This window comes from Lygodium microphyllum, chromosome 3 (genome assembly GCF_053477565.2).
Source record: "Lygodium microphyllum isolate KBCC chromosome 3, Lygodium_microphyllum_v1.1.10, whole genome shotgun sequence".
NCBI lineage: Eukaryota > Viridiplantae > Streptophyta > Polypodiopsida > Schizaeales > Lygodiaceae > Lygodium > Lygodium microphyllum.
Window position 1 is genome coordinate 156,487,046 of NC_141137.1, and position 16,772 is coordinate 156,503,817.

The following is a 16,772-nucleotide window of genomic DNA, read 5'->3' on the forward strand; positions in this document are numbered from 1 at the left end:
AAAGCACCTAAAAGAGGTGAGGTATTTTATATATTTCCAGCAGCCACCATGCATAGTATCAGCTGATGTTTAGCCCAAATTTGGAAAGAAAAGTGGTATCACCCGATTGCTTTTGCTAGTCGGAAGCTGGGGGTATCCGAGATCAATTATACCTACATGGAGAAGTTGTGTCTGGCGATGGTCTTTGGGACTAAGAAATTCAGGCATTATATTCTCTATGAGAAAGTTGTGCTTTATACGAAGGCAGAGGGGCTTTGATTATTGATGAATAAGTTACAGCCACATGATCGTCTAGCGAAGTGGTTTATCACCTTGCAGGAGTTTGATTATGAGATCAGGAGTAAGCCACCAAGGTTACAGGGTATTGTGGAATGTCTTGTGGACTTTGGGGATCCGAAAGAATCTGTGGCTGAAGGTAGTGACATGGAGTCATTATTTAAGATAGATACAGCGTCTATTCCCTCCTGGTATGCTGCAATAACGCATTATTTATTGACAGGAGAGGCTGGATCCGAACTATCTAAAGCTGAGAAAATGAAAATTAAGCAGCAGGCATTAAAGTTTGCTTTGATCGTAGGTACATTAAATCGGCAAGGGGTTGATGACATCTATCGCCGATGTGTGATGCCTGACGAGGTGCCATTCATTTTGGAAGAGTTCCATGATTCCACTTGCGGAGGTCATTTTGTTGGACGGCTTACAGCACAAAAGGCTTTAAGAGCAGGTTACTGGTGGCCTGCCATTTTCCGGGATGTGTTCGCGTATGTTAAGAGATGCGATATTTGTCAATGACATGATAGTCGAGAGAATAGGAAAAGACCACTCACCCCTATTATGGCGATACTTCCATTTGAGACGTGGGGAATAGACTTTGTGGGTCCTATTACTCCGTCGTCAACTGCGCAAAAGAGGTATATTATTTAGCAACTGACTACTTCACAAAGTGGTCAGAAGCACGTGCGACAAGGAAAGATGATGCTAAAGAAACTACTAGTTTCCTTTTAGAGCAGATAATATTGCCGTTTTGGTCCACCGAAAGAATTAGTATCGGACCGTGGAACCCATTTCCTGAACAAGGTTATCCAAAGCTTGATTGAGGCTTGGCAAATCAAGCAAAATAAAATGACTCCTTATAATCCACAGGCAAATGGGCAGGTTGAAAGTACCAACAAGCAGCTTGTGGATATCCTATCGAAAGTTGTATCTGAAAAGAAACGCGACTGGGACAAGAAGCTATATGTGGCAGTATGGGCATATAATACCACGTTCAAGCGAGCCACTGGTCACACGCCGTTCAAACTAGTTTATGGTGAAGAGTGCATTTTACCCTTAGAAATTGAGTTACCAACCATTAGATTCGCAATAAACCATTCTTTGGGTAGTGAAGACGCCCTATTAGAGTGATTTACAACTTTAGCACACCTAGATGAAATTAAGTTGCAAAGTCTATTACATCAAGAGGTTGCTAAGCGTTGCATGAAACAGTTTCATGACCTGAAAGCTAAGAAGTATACCTTTAAGAAAGGACAACTGGTTTTATATTATGATGCGCGTAGGGAGCTGTTCTCAGGGAAATTGGAACCTAAATGGGATGGGTCCTACAAGATTGTCAGGTTAGGGCAGAATAGGTCTACGGCCCTATTAGCTCATCTAGAGGGAGGAGAGTTTAAAAATAAGGTTAATCTTAATAAGATTAAACCTTATTATTTCTAAGTCTACTAATATAAAAGAAATGCATTGCAGGTCCATGCTAGGAATGATCTGAGACTTGCGGAAGAGCTTAAAGCTGGTTGATGGGTCAGTTAATCCCTTATTTGGAGCACCCATATCTGGAGCAAAGATATCATTAGGGGAAACTTATCTAGTGGAGCAAAGGGTATAAAGTGATTGAGCAAGAAGACGGAACCTTTGTATGGGAGATTAAAGTTTTCTGCCATCACTGCTTACGACTGTTGACAAGTATCCCTGTTGAGTTCAATGAAGAAGGTGGGATGGAGACGTCAGTTCATCCTCTCAATATGCTAAACTTTGATTACCATAGTTACGAATAGAGGAGTTCGCGATGGCCGGCTGTGTAAACCCATTATGGACATATACATTATATTTTGACGGAGCGTCCAGGGGCCCTAATAAAAAAGGGAGTGTTGGAGTAGTAATCCGAGACCCCCGACGTAGAGTTACGATGAAGTTAGCTACTTATCTCGGGGTAGGATTTGCTAACAATATGGCAGAGTATAAAGCCTTGATTATGGGACTGTATATTGCCAAACAAGGTGGTACTCGTCAGTTGTTAATAAAAGGGGATTCCCAATTGATCCTGAATCAACTAGATGGGACATACACAATGCGGAATCCCATTCTTTGTATGTATCATCAGACTGCGATGACCCTACTTGAGGAGTTTGAGAGAGTGTCTTTTCAGCTGATCCCACATTATTGGAATCAGTTTGCGAATTCATTAGCAAATTTTCCTTATGAAGAAGACCTCTTCTTTAATTGTGGTCCTAGTCTGGATATTGTGATCAATGGTGAAACAAGACCCGGTTGCTTGTGGAGCATGTTATCAGAATGTGCGATATATGGCAGACGATGGTTGATATGGGTGATGCAAAGAGTAGCCGAGACCAATCTACTGTTATTATTTGGGACCCATAGGTTAATTAGATGACATGTTATGCGTACACCTCTTGCTATCTATGTAGGAGGGATGGGTCATAACCTTATGTATTTAGTTTAGGGCTATGAGCCTGTATTTTCCTCCTTGGGAAGGAGCTTATTAATGTATTTCTGGATTCTTCCAAGGAGGGATGTGTAGGTGCTATTCTATTTGATCTCGTTAGGCCAAGAGGGCCAGTGTTGCGAGATTTTGAATGTTCTATTTTGTTAGGCCAAGAGGGCCGCTCCAGTTTTGTAGTAAAGTGTTTTATTTCATTAGGCCAAGAGGGCCAGTTGTCTGTTTAGTGCAGGTGCGGTTAATGGTTTCTTGTTTGAGTCCTGTGCTTGACAGATTCCGTGGAGTTGGAGGGAGCCTTTTTCGCGGCATCAACGCTTCTAGTAGCCCTATTCAGGTGATATCTTTCCTTTATGAGTACTGTGGTTTTTATGTTATATGTGGTTGTGTACTTGTTAAAGGGTCTTTCGTTTCTTCTTGGGGACCGACATCCAAGGCATGAAGTCCCAGGTTTAGGTCAAGTATGTTTGAGGGAGGTCTGAGTAGTCGTTGCCTCCTGTAAAGACATTGTCGAGCATTGAAAGACCAGTTTTAGAAGGGAGTCCTGGTGACCCTGTTCTGCTAGCCTGCTAGGCAGCCGTTCTAGGAGTTCTTGTTAGTTGTGAGGCAGTTAGAGAAGCCTACCAGAAGGAAAATAATGATGATAAAGGGCAATAAAACCCTAAATATCTGACAAGATAATAAAAATATACAAAGGTGTGTAAAAAGGGATTCTAACCCCTATAAAAATAGAAAAGAAAAGAAAGAAGGAAAATTTATAAGCAGTTGATCATTGCCTTGCGAAGGCCTGGTAGGTTCCTGGGGACGAGTCAGACCTAGGGCCGATGCCTTGTCTTCCTAGGGGTGGCATCTTGCTAGAAACGAAGAAAATAAGGAAGGTTGGAGTGAAAATAAAAGTGAGCATAAAAAAAGGACTAAGTGTTGCCTTGCGAGGGCTTGGTAAGTTCTTGAGTACCGAGACAGGACCTGAGGCCGATGCCCTGTTCTCCTTGGGTCACTACGCTCAGCTCCCTCCTTTTTACATACCCGAGTATGAAACATAAAAACCCTAAAAGAAGAGATGTGCTAAAAGCAAATACTTCTTGATCAGGCTATAGGAGTCCTGGCCTACTAGGAGCTCCTGGTTGTGTTGTCCTTAGTTAGGTAGGTAGTTCAGACCACCACTTAGGGCAACCTCTTTGACAGTTCTTTTTAGTTTGGCTGTGTTGGAGCAGTGGGTTAGTGACTAGCTTTGGATCTTTTATCATATTATGCTAGGCCTACTCCTTCTGGATGTCATGCCTTGGTTCTGTCAGGGGGTCGCGTGAGCATTGTGCTGAGTTTTATTATATATTTGTTTTGTATCAGCTTGATGCTTCCTTTGGTTGTTTATGTGCAGATATGTTCGTGGGATTCGACGGGCTGAGTCGCCCTATCCCGTGGTTGCCAAAGAGAGCGGAATTTTAGTGCCGAGATGTGCTTAAAAATAGCTAAAAATTATGAATATCAAGGGAAAAATATTCAGCGTCAAAGGCGGCGGCTCGATCTAGGACGATTTTAAGCGCCAAAGTGCTTTAAAGGCGCCCAAGCGACACTTGTTGATTTTTCATAATTTTTCAGACTGTCGTGCAGTTTGACAAGAGTTACTGGCCAATGGGGGATGTCAAGTCGGATGCCCCGGATTTTTCAAAGCTCAATTCGGAGTCCGGACAGGGAAGGAGCCAAGAACCGGTCAAGATGCGAAGGGGTGGACTTATTTTTGGCCAAAGTGGGCATGAAGTTTGGGAGCCCAACTTTAAATGTCACATGAAAAGAAGATGAAAACGAGGATGACCAAAATCCTAGAGAGAGAACACGCTGACATGCGCGCCGAAATTTGCGCCATCATCATGGGAGATCCAACTTGCAGCTTGCAAACAACCATACTAACCGATCATACCCCCGATCTTCCCTCTCTCTGTTGATCATATCGCCTGTCTTCACTCCTCCAATGGTGCCCTGAATGCAGAGATTGAAATCTAGTCTTTCTCTCTCCTCCCTCTCTCTCCCCTAAAGGTAGATTCATGTGGTGAAGAAGAAGAAGAAGAATGGATGATGGATGCTTGTCCAATGAAGACCGGATTGCTCCGTGGTGCAAGAAGAATGAAGATTTCTGATTGTGGACTGTCATGAGCATTAATGATGGCTGGAAATCAGTCCCGAGATATGGCAAATAAAAACCCGCAACCCGCAAAGAACGGTAATCTCATTTTTACAAAGGAAATTGATGTTTTATGCAATTTGCTTCATGGATACTTATTCCCATGGGATGATTATGCATTATGATGTTGTTTGCAATGTCTTCCAACTGTTTGAAATCAGAAAATCAGAAAATCATAAGTGTTGTGGAAGAAATTAATAGTCTAAAACTTGTAAAACATGCGAAATATGGGAAAATTGGGTGTTTTTGAGATGTAAATGGAAAATATAATAAGACACACCAACTAAACTTGTGTTTTTGCTGCAAATGAGCCTAAGGGCCACAGTCCACAACTCATTTTGTATTTTCAGTCATTTAATATTGCAAAAATAACAAGAAAAATAGGGAAAATGAGAAAAATTAGGGGAAAAATGGATTTTGAGTGCCGAAAATTAAGAAAAAATAAGATTCATGTTTCTAGATGCATGGGGGGTTTGAAGCATGAGGTTTAGCCTCAATTCAGCTCTACCTTTATGTTTTAGTGAGTTTTTATGGCTTTTTATACAATAAAAATGTGGAAAATGAACCCTAAACCTATGAACCATGCACAACCTAAACGGGTGAGGGGGTAGAGTGTATAAAAGGTGTTTAAATACTGAATGAAATGATGAAAAGCTTTCTGGTTTTTATGCATACCATTTAGGTTGGTCGATAATTAAAAATTAAGGACCTAGTAGCACGAGGGTTTCTCGGTTCTAGGTTCATGCAACGCCGCATACGGGCAATAGTCAAAGTCATTGAAAGAAATATTTTCCACATGTGCACTAATGCTGATTTTCTTAATTGTTTGAGCACGTGGACATTCACAATTTGCATGAAGCATGAATGATAAAAGGTATCAGACAATATCTCCTGGATGCATGGCAATTGCTTTCTAGAGATATGACCAACATTGAGTGAGTAAGGTTATCCCTAGCTGTAGGTTGGACGTTGGGTCTAAGGGGAAAGGAAAGTGAGGTATGGTACATTCCTGGATACGATTAATTGGTACCTTGAGTGGAAATGTGTACGATATTGTGTTATATATGTTTAGCGACACATCGAGGGGCCAATCCCCAAGGTGTAGAAGAGTCGCAGTGAGGTAGCGGTAGTCAGCCGTGGGAGGACCTCCTATGTTTGTACTTTGTGCTATTTGGCAAAGTGTTGGGACTCCCTGTGAGGAGTGTTAATTGGGTTAGAGTTGAACTACGAGACATGATACAAATGCAAGATGTTTAGGAAGATGTTGTATGTGTCATCCACGCTCCTAGCCGCGAGGCCGTGGGGTTGTTGAGCGCATGATAGAGGTCCGGCTAGTGCATGAGTCAGTGCCGGCCCGTTTTAGGTCCCATCACAAAGTTTCTTGATGTCACAACCAATTTCAAGCTCTATAGCTTTTTTATATTTCTTAAAAGATAATAAAGCTTTTGATTTGTGTCACAAGAGAAAAATAGTGGTGTATCTTCAGATGTCATCAATAAAAGTCATGAAATACCAATAGTGAGATTTTGATGGAGGAAAAGGTCCATAAATATCAGTGCGAATAAGATCAAGAAAATCTCTAGATTGAGTTGTGGTGGAAATGAAAAAGGGTTTGCGAATATGCTTTCCAAGTACACAATATTCACAAATACCATATGATGCAAAGCTTTGAATTCCATACTTTGAACAAGGTCACACCAATAAAGATCAACAAGCTTAGAAAAATCACAGGGAACAAAGTGATGATGCCATATTTTGATGTTAATATCACCCATGAGCTATAACAACATTTGCAATATCTTCATTTAAAGATAACTCAAAAATATTACCATTTCGAGGAGCAACATTTATGGTTTGGCCATCTTTCTCAATGCAACACTTGGTATGGTCAAAACCAACAAAGAAACCTTTGTAAATTGAAAGAAGTCTTGCAATTGAAAGAAGATTCCTTTGTAAATTTGGGACATGTAAAACTCCACACAAAATTCTTGTCGAAGCAAGAGTACCGAGATATAAATCACCTATACCTTTGACTGGACAGGTTGTGTCATTAGCAAGATAAACCAATTTCTTTACACCAATAGAATGATGATTATGTAACCATTGGGACTGATATGTCATGTTTTCCATAGCACCATAATCAACAATAAAAAGAGATACATTATAAACATGAAGTATCCTTTCCAAAGAGACAGAATGACTCACACAATTTTCTTCTTTAGTAGTGTTGTCATGTGTAGGAGCATATGCTCTATTACAATCTAAATCAAAAGACCGCTTGAAACATAGATGGGTTGGATGATCACTCTTTTTGCAATAATAAGGAGAATAATCTCCGAATAAACATACTTGTTTATTTGTAATACCATGTTCTAATTCATCATATTGTTTTTCCCAACAGTCATTTGTAGTGTGACCATTTGTATTGCAAGAAGAAAATGTGTGTTAGAAAACTTGAGATATGAGAAGTTACCACTGTGAGGACTCCTACATGTAGAGCATGGAAAGGGGTGGCCTCAAGCAATTAAAGCTTGATGGATTTGTTCTGACTGTGTGTACTCTTGTGAGATAATAACTGATCCTTGATTTCTATATCATTGTTCATGTCGTTGTGAATATTCAATCAAATATATACAAGCTTGATCAAAATTGATCCCATCTTTGTTGTTAGATAATATGATAACAGTATTATCATAAGTAGGATCCTTTGCAGTGTCAATATGTTGTGTTACCAATTTCTTTCTTAGAATAACATCACCAGTAGTAGCAAGTTAATTGATAATGTTCTTGACTGATTTGATATGTGTTGTCATAGAAGTTGCAATGTTGTATTGTAACTCAGTGAGTTGACTATGAAGATAAAGTATTTTTGTAATAGTTTTCTTCTCAAAATTTGCTATCAAATACTCCCATTTAGCTTGTGAGGTTGAAAGATTACATACATCAATCATAAGAGATTCTTGAAGAGCACAAAGAATGTATCGACGAGCTGCTTTGCCATGTCTGATGACCCACTCATTATAAATAGCTTGCCATTCTTCAAGGATAGGTCATTTAGTTACAAGGGTTTTATCATAAGCCTGATCAATCGGTTGAGGTGGACACTCATAATTACCAAGAACAATATCACGCAAGTCATCGCCTTCAAGAATTAGCAGCATCTTTACTTTCCATCCAAGGAATCCTTGTCCTTGAAAGTGAGGAACATAATGTTTTCTAGAACAAAATCTATTGACGATTATAGAATTTGACATAGTTGGCTAAGAGAATATGTGCAATATGAGATCACAGAATCTGCAAATCATGTATGAAATGACGAGACGAAGGTGCAGCATAGCAAATCGTACTAATTGTAGAAGCTATGCTATAAGGAAATATATTTAGCCAAAAAAGCATATTCCAAAACTAATATACGCAAGATAGACAAGATGTGAGCAAGAATAAAGCGACCCAAAATTAACAAAACATGTGATAGAAGAAATCATTCCAACATAGACAAGAAATATGAACAAGTCTCAAAACATTATCATTTATTTTTTGGCCAAGAATAGATGATGATTTGGCTAATTTTAGTAAAAACAGAGAAATGCATGAGTGAGTAATTGTGATGACGAGTACTCATTACGGAACCTATGTTGTAGAAGTCTACAAGAAAAGCTATTGTCATATTTGTTTTCTTGTTTCAAGTCTAGTTTACCTAAATGAGCATAACTTTTGACACAAAACTCCAAATTGAGCATGTCATTGTAATGGAGGGAAATACTTAGGTCAAGTTGACCTAAGTATAAAAGGTATAAGGGACACTACATAGGGGGATTTTTATGAATATACATCTGTCCTTTCACCTTCTTCCCTGTCCTTCCATGGCTACCAGCCATTTCTCTCTCCTCTTCTTGCCTTTCTCTCTCTACTTCTAGTCATTCTCTCTCCTCGTCACCCTCTTTATCTCATCTTCTTCCTCTTTCTCTCTCCTCTCTGCACTCTCTCCCTTCTCTCCTCCTCTCTCCTAGGTCTCCTTCATTACAGTTGGTATCAGAGCTTAGTTTTTAGATCCTTTCTTTTCTCTCTCCTCATTTTCAAAACTAGTCTCCTTTTAGTCAGAAACCCTAGTTACTTAGACACATAGGTACACAGGGAGTAATATAGGCAGAGATGGCAACCTTTCTTGGAGTCTTAAATGGAGCTTGGACAAAAAATGGAGGCAGAAAGACAAAAATGGCAGGTCATTTTTCAACATTGAGGTAAAAATTCTAGGGTTTAGTGGAGGAGGAAACTGCAGCACTTAGAGGGAGCATTGGAGTGACTAGTGGGCATTCCCACGAAGAAGACAGGCAGCATTGAAGACTTTTCAGAAGAAACTGAAGGCAAAAATGAAGGAAGGTACACCCAAGTCAGCTATTGTTGCCATATCTCCACTCCGTTTGAAGTCCACCAAGGATTTGAAATTCTCTCAGGCTTTTACCTAACCCGATTAGTGATATTAGAGAGCTTTTTTCGTTTGGCGAGAGGCTGCTGCTGCTGCTGCTGTTGCAGCTGGGATTGCTGCTACGACTTCAGCCCTTAACCTAGCCCTTGGCCCTTGGTGCAGCCTGTAGATCCTTTGCTTGAGAGGAGGCCATGCTGTGCATTTTTGTCTTAAAGGAGGTGTCGAGGTCTGCTCGTTCGGAGGATTTTGATGACACTCGGAGTACTTGCAGGAGCAAGCCAACCAAGGAAGAAACTCCTCCATAATATTTACAGGAATGCTACACATGAACTACCATACAAGCCCAGCTTTTTCTTCAAAACTGAAATGTTGGATGAGCAATGGAGAAACCTGCTCTTCCTCTTTGGACACATGTTTGCAGAGGGTAGTCTAAATAGCTTCTGTACAACATATAAACTCACGTCGCAACTTCATTGAAGCATCTGATTTTGATTTTAATGTTGAGTTCAATAACTCTAACATTTGATCAAACAAATCGTTTTCCTCCTTGTGCTCTAGTGAATACGTTTGTGCCACATTCTTCACCCGACTCTCAAGAGCTAGAAAGATGACCTCATCTTTAGCATTGCTATGCTACGTGTACACAACTCGCAAAAATTCATAGCGATCACGAAGTGCTTGAAACTCTTGTTCTGCCCCTTTCTCCACTACCAAAGCATCCTTGTGAAGACGGCTAAGCTCTGGCTCGGATGGCTTTGTGAAAGAAAAGAAACTCGAGAATAGGGGATGTGATGGCTGCAGATCCTCTCGAGAAAGACATGCTGGGTGCAAACTCCTCACCAAAGAGTGCTGTGGGATGAGGATATGCCACCTCTACATAGCCTTCCATATTGACAGTATTGATGTCTGCATCCTTCTCCCCACACGTCCCCTCCAGCTAGAGAAACTGATAACTAGTGGTGAGTAATGTGGGTCCTGAGAATGCTGAGAACAGAGAATCCCTCAGCCTGCTTGCAATCCTTGTGTCCAAAAATTGTTTCATTCCTTGCATCTGCTAAACAATAGCTCCTCACCAAAGAGTGCTGTGGGATGAGGATTTATGTTTCTGAATTCAAGTGCAAGCGGTATTTCCACAACAAATTGAAACCCTCAAAATTGACATGGACTGCTCTATAAAGGGTTGAAATACATCTGGCAAAACGAAGGCATTGTTGGATTCTTAAAAGGAAATGGAACAAATTGTGCTCAAATTAAACCCAATCATGCAGTAAAGTTCTATAGATATGAGCAAGCTTCAAGTGCAATTCTATGGCTGTACAGAAGACAAACCGGACATGAACTCACGCTAGTTTTGCGGCTGGGAGCTGGGGCATGTGTGGGTATAATTGCTATGTCTGCTACATATCAAATGGACATGGTGCGGGGCAGGCTGACACTCCAGAGAATTCACCTGCACGCTATAGAGGAATGTTCCATGCTGCATCAATTATTGTAAAAGAAGAGGGGCCGACGGCTTTGTACAAAGGTTGGCTGCCATCGGTTATTGGAGTAATACCTTATGTGGGACTGAATTTTGCTATTTATGAGTATCTCAAGGACTACATTGTGAAAAAGAATCAAGCCTTGTCATGAGAAAGTTCAGAGTTAAGCGTGCTGACAAAGCTTAGGTGTGGAGTTGCAGCTGGTATAGTTGGTCAGACTGTTGCATATCCTTTAGATGTGGTACGCAAAAGGATGCAAATGGTAGGATGGAAAGATGCTTCAGCTGTCATAACAGAGAAGATGGTCAGTTGAAAGCTCTTGTGCAATACACTGGCATGATAGATGCATTCAAGTAGACAATTAAGAATGAGGGGTTTGGTGCATTATACAAGGGTTTGCTTCCTAATTCTGTCAAGGTGGTCCCTTCAATTGCACTTGCTTTTGTGACGTATGAAGTGGTGAAAGATCTTCTTGGTGTAGAATTTCGAATCTCCAATTAGGTCTCTGAACTTGGAAGAAAAGTGGTGGCATGTCAACGGGGTTGTGTATGGGTGCAACATTGCTATCTGTAAAGCTTGTCACAAATGGGCCCTTGATTTGAATGAGTATGCATGCAAAAGTTTGAAATACAACCATCTAGAGACAGAGGTGTGCAATGAAGCTACTGAGGACTTTCTCACTTTGCTAAGGGAATGAAAGAAGCTATGTGAGAAGTATTGCCAGGAAGAGGACTGATTATTGTCCACTCTTGATTCAGTGGCAGAGCTTTAAGGGTCTTAATCCTCCATTTGAGTGAGGGTCTTGATGCTCAATTTAAAACTAATTTGGCACAATGTTAAGCTTGTGATGCATTGGTTGTGTATGACCGAACCTGGTTTATCTGAGCATGACCTTTAGTAGTGGTCACCTTTGAATAGGTTGATCAAGCCTGAATACAACTATTGATCGCATGATAGACCTTGAGATGCCATTAGAAAAGGACACGTATTAGGCGTAGTTGGAGCAGAGACTGGCAAGACTAAGAGTAATGCAAGAATGATGGTTCTACTGGAAAGAAGGTGAATCTCAGTAGTCAAATTTGCAAGCTTTAAGGTTTCTTGACAGTCTCTTCACAACACTCACGGAGATTGACAGATCTGAAGTAGATTGTAGGTTGGTTGTTGGAATTGAAGGCTCTGTGTGAATAGCATTCAGTTCATATATGTAGACACATCAGTTACAAAATTTAGAGGCATTCTCTGAAGGCTCTGTGTGAATATTCAGGGAGATTGACAAATCTGAAGTAGATTCTAGGTTGGTTGTTGGACACATTAGTTACAGCAACAGCCTGCAGAATAAGAATAGCAGAGTCAAATAGTGAATACTGATGCTTGATCCATAAACACTCTATTCTAACAATAACAGTGTGTCCTATGCACTTGCAAAATACTCAATGATTGCATCTCAATTGTCATCATGGAATGAAGATGCTTTGAATGCAAACAATAGTGGTGAATATGTTTGTGAGCCCTGAATAGTGAGCAACAATTGCTTAAGTGGTCTGAAATCTACAGCAGCAGTGAGCAGCAATTCTGAGGCTTGAAGCAATAGTGGGCAATAGTTGCTTACGTGATCTGAAGTTTAAAGCAATAGTGAGCAACATTAGTAGGCAGCATGCATGCATATACTCAACCACATTGTCCCTATGGACAACATGGTTCCTATCAGCAGCATGCATATGGAGATTCCTATGCCATGCAACCATATGGGCAGTGGCCTCATGGAAACCCTAATGCAATGGAGGAATGGCAAGCAAGTGATTATGACCGACATCATGCCGATACCTATGCTCATGGACTTGCCAATCATCATACTTATGGTCAGCCTAGGATGCAAGGACACCATTGTAGTCATGTTGGACAGTCATCATGCAATCTTTGGCAGCATGTTTATGGGCAACAATATGACCAAAGTTTTGGTAGTAGGCAACAACAAATAGATGTATTTGGGCAGCAACATGAACATCTTTGTGACATTCATTCTCATAGAGATTATGGAAGGCATGACCAATGTTGTGGGATCAATGATTAAAGGCAGCATGCTTATGACGGTTATGCATGTGATGCGCATCAGGGCTATTATCACCACATGCAGTATGGACAGCATGAGCATTATTATGAGCAGTAGCCTCATTGCTACGACCATCCATATGGACAGCATGAGCATTATGGTCATGAGTATGGACAACCATCTATTGTATATGAGCAGCATGCTTATGTACGTGAGTAGCAAACATCAGTGGAAGCAAATGCATATGCTCAACCGAATTGTCCCTCTGATGCACAACAGGGCTATTATCACCATATGTAGTATGTGTTAGAATATCAAGCTCCCATTACTCTCCTGTCAATATGTATGACCGACATTAGTTGTGTCCAATTATATCAGCAAATGTGGGACATTAAATAAGTCGGTGGTCTTAGACCCAGTGTGAATGGTCCTACGGACCTTAGTACTATTGTATACACTTATGTTATGTTAGGAGTCTATGAAATAATGGAATATGATGAATGACCTGAAGGTTAGGTTGCTGCTCCATTACATTGTCTCTCTCCCTCTCTCTTCCAACATGGTATCATAGCCATCATGGATGGGCTCTTGAAGGCATGAAGCTGTGAGAAAGACCTGCAACCTGAAGACTCAGGGCAGTGGTTGAAGAGAAGCAAGCTGTCATTGTGCAGGTTGTCATTGTATCTGTGAAGAGAATAGTTGCAGAAAACTGTCATAAACAGTCAAGGGCTGAGGTTGGTTAGAGTGACTTGTTGGCTTGCAGGAAGTCAAGTAGTGACTAAATAGTTTCTGGTACAACATGGCAAATGCAGAAAGGATTGACAACATAACCCAGATAGTGGGGGAAAATCTAGAAAGTAACAATTATGCCGTATGGAAGTTCCCCATGGAGAACTTCTTAATAGGGAAAGGCTATTTGGAGTTGGTGACTGGGGCGAAAGGTGAACTTGAGCTCCCAGATCGACCTGCAGCTGATCAAAGATGATTACACCGAGCTTGGATAGAAAGAGCTCGTAGAGTCTTGCACTGGCTCTCTTTATGTATCTCAGATGCCATGGTAATGCAGATAATGAACTACCGCTCTCCTAAGGATGCACGGGACATTTTGGTCAAGTATTATGGCACAACCATAAGTGCCAGGAAGATACAATTAAAGCAAAAGTTCAACAACATGGAGAGGAAGAGCAAATCTATACAGGATTATGTCACGGAGGTTAAGACTATTGCGGATCAATTGGCATCTATTGGTTCACAGGTTGAAGATAAAGACATGGTTGCTATGATCTTGAACGGCTTGGGGCCTGAGTATAAGTATTTTGACACTTTTGTGTCTGTGCGGGCTGAAATGCTTGATTTCACTAAGTTGGTTGCATTGCTTATCCATGAAGAGGTTAAGCTTGGTTTGGCTGCAAGATCTAGCAGTTCTAAAAACAAGGATGCAATTTTCTATTTCAATCAACGTTGTCGAAGGGTTTTCGAAAGCAAAGTCGTGACCACAGAGGACTTTAAATAATTTCAGGATAGAAGGTCAATAGTGACGGCCTTCACAAAGGATCATATTTGCATTCCAACAACTCTTCAGAAGACGCACGTAGTTTTTGAGAATTCTGAATCCAATCTTCATGTCTAGAAGAACACTTGTATTCAGTCCTTCAAATGTAATAGACATGCCCTTAACCTTCTCTGCAGTCTCCTGTGGTAGAACTCTATTATTGGCCGTTGTTTTCAAGAGAGGATGTAGCTGATTCAGCAGAGAAGTTCTGAATAATATATTTCTACTTCATCTCATGACTAACTTGTATCTAGTCATCATCAGTTGCAAAGAAGAATCCATGAATTCATAAAAAATATCAGAAATTTTCTCATCTTGTGGAGTGGTCTAATACCTTTACTCTTCAACCTCCAAAGACAGACTAGTCATTAAAGCATGTCAATTCCTGTCGATGTTAGAGAACCTTAAGCTGATTGATCACTTCATCATGTGCTTGTAAAAGAGATCATAAGGTCTGGGATTGATGGAGTATTTCTATCGGAACATAGAGTACAAGAAGTTGTTTGAATGGTGAAAGTTTCTAACTTTAAATGTCTTTTTGTTGTGGCAGTTTGTGACATAAGAATGCCTTACACCAGATTCGTAAGGGAATCAAGAAATCTGAAGCCGAGATGAGACATTGTTTTAAGAACAATGGTAAGGAGTTTGGATAGGTTGCTTTTGTGTTCAGACTTCAGTGATTTAAGCACGGAAAAGATCAGTCGGTGATGTTGCACAGATAAGGAACTAGAGTTTAGAAACGAAGGCGTCTATCATCTTGCGACATTTTCATGTTTTGACTTGCATCATTTCTGACTTTAGCACTTTTTGCCAATCTGCTACATCGTCTTCGCCTCTTGCTATTTTCACTGTTGCCACAATGTGTGGTTGTTGCTGCATAGACCGTGCTCGATTTATGCCCTCTTGATGAGAGACCATGCGCACCTGTAAAATTGGATTCTCTGAGCCTGTCGTTCTGGATTTCTTCTCCTCTTCTTTATCGCTGCCACTTTTACTACCACTAGATAGAGAGCCCCATAATCGGGCAGGTCTTTTTGCAAAACAACGATCCGTCCTCCATTCCTCTTGTTTTTTTAAGTTGCAGAGATTCGTCCTTTTTTTCCTCCAACTGATGAGTCGACTTGCCATCAATCTCGATCCCTTGACAATTGCTTTTCCCAGCTTTTTGCTGTCATAATGCATCGGACAGACTCTTCCCCCTCAGCTACACTCCTTTGTAAATAACATTCCGTCTGTAATGGATCTCAATATAGATGGACTCCGAGAAGAAAGGAAAAAAAAATACCAAACTACCCATCTGCTCCAGATAACAGTGAATGGAACATCTAGCCCGCAGGCCCCCAAATCCCTTTTTGCTTGTTTACGTTGTCTCGATCACATTGCAGACTCACGATTGGCCTCATTTTGCTTTTGCCTTAGAGCATCTGCTATTTTGAAATTACTTACACTACAAGATATAGACCTTATAGCGACGTTTAAAGCGACGAAAATACAAACAACAAAATTTGCCCCCGTCATCGCAAAAAGCGTCGTTATTGACGATGCCATAGAATCGTCGCTATATAGCGACGGTTACAGAGAATTTGCGACGCTGATAGCGACGACAATAGCGACGCGTGTAGTAAATTTGCGACGCAAATAGCGACGGTAACAGAGAAAAAAAAATTGTGGCAAGGCAGCAAGCTGCCCTGCCACATATAGCACTATGTACTGTATGAGAGCCATACAAAATAGTTTTCGCACTGCTGCATACAAAGTGTTTGCAAACAAAAAGAATGTATACTGAAATCATAAAACTAATAGATGAAATAAATACATGATATCACATAAAATGCGATTGGTACAATCATAAAACAATATCACTAATACATAGAAAATGTCTACATAGATCGGGCGACTAAAAACTAAAGGTATGTGAGCTCTAAGGATCCAAGGGCGAGCTACAAATCGTCGTCCCCCGAAAGCTCTTCCCGCTGTAAAGGAGCATCAAATGGATTCTGCAGAAAAAGAAACAACATATCAATCCACCATACAATAATGCATTCAAATATCTCATGGTAACTACGGACAAGAAAGATGAGTGACTTACTGGGCCGCCGCGTCTATACAATCGGTCGATCAATGATCTGAGACCGTGCCTCTCTGCATATCGAGTCTCAAGGCCTTGCGGATCGCGATTTGTAATGGAGTGCTGCAAAGAAAACAAAATGCTAACTGTTAGAAACATGATTGTCAGTACAAAGAATATCTCAAAAAACAAATAAGCAAAACAAAAGAGAAACTTACAAAGTCCTCCAAATATGTCCTGTGGCCGCCACTCCCAAGATGATGTACCGATCCGGCCTCAATTCGT

At 40.7% G+C, this 16,772-nt stretch overlaps 1 pseudogene; it reads left to right on the forward strand.

The window, feature by feature from the left end:
- The first annotated feature begins 10,127 nt into the window (after positions 1 to 10,127).
- On the forward strand, positions 10,128 to 11,341 carry LOC148039071 (mitochondrial adenine nucleotide transporter ADNT1 pseudogene; annotated as a pseudogene).
- The last annotated feature ends 5,431 nt before the right edge of the window (positions 11,342 to 16,772 follow it).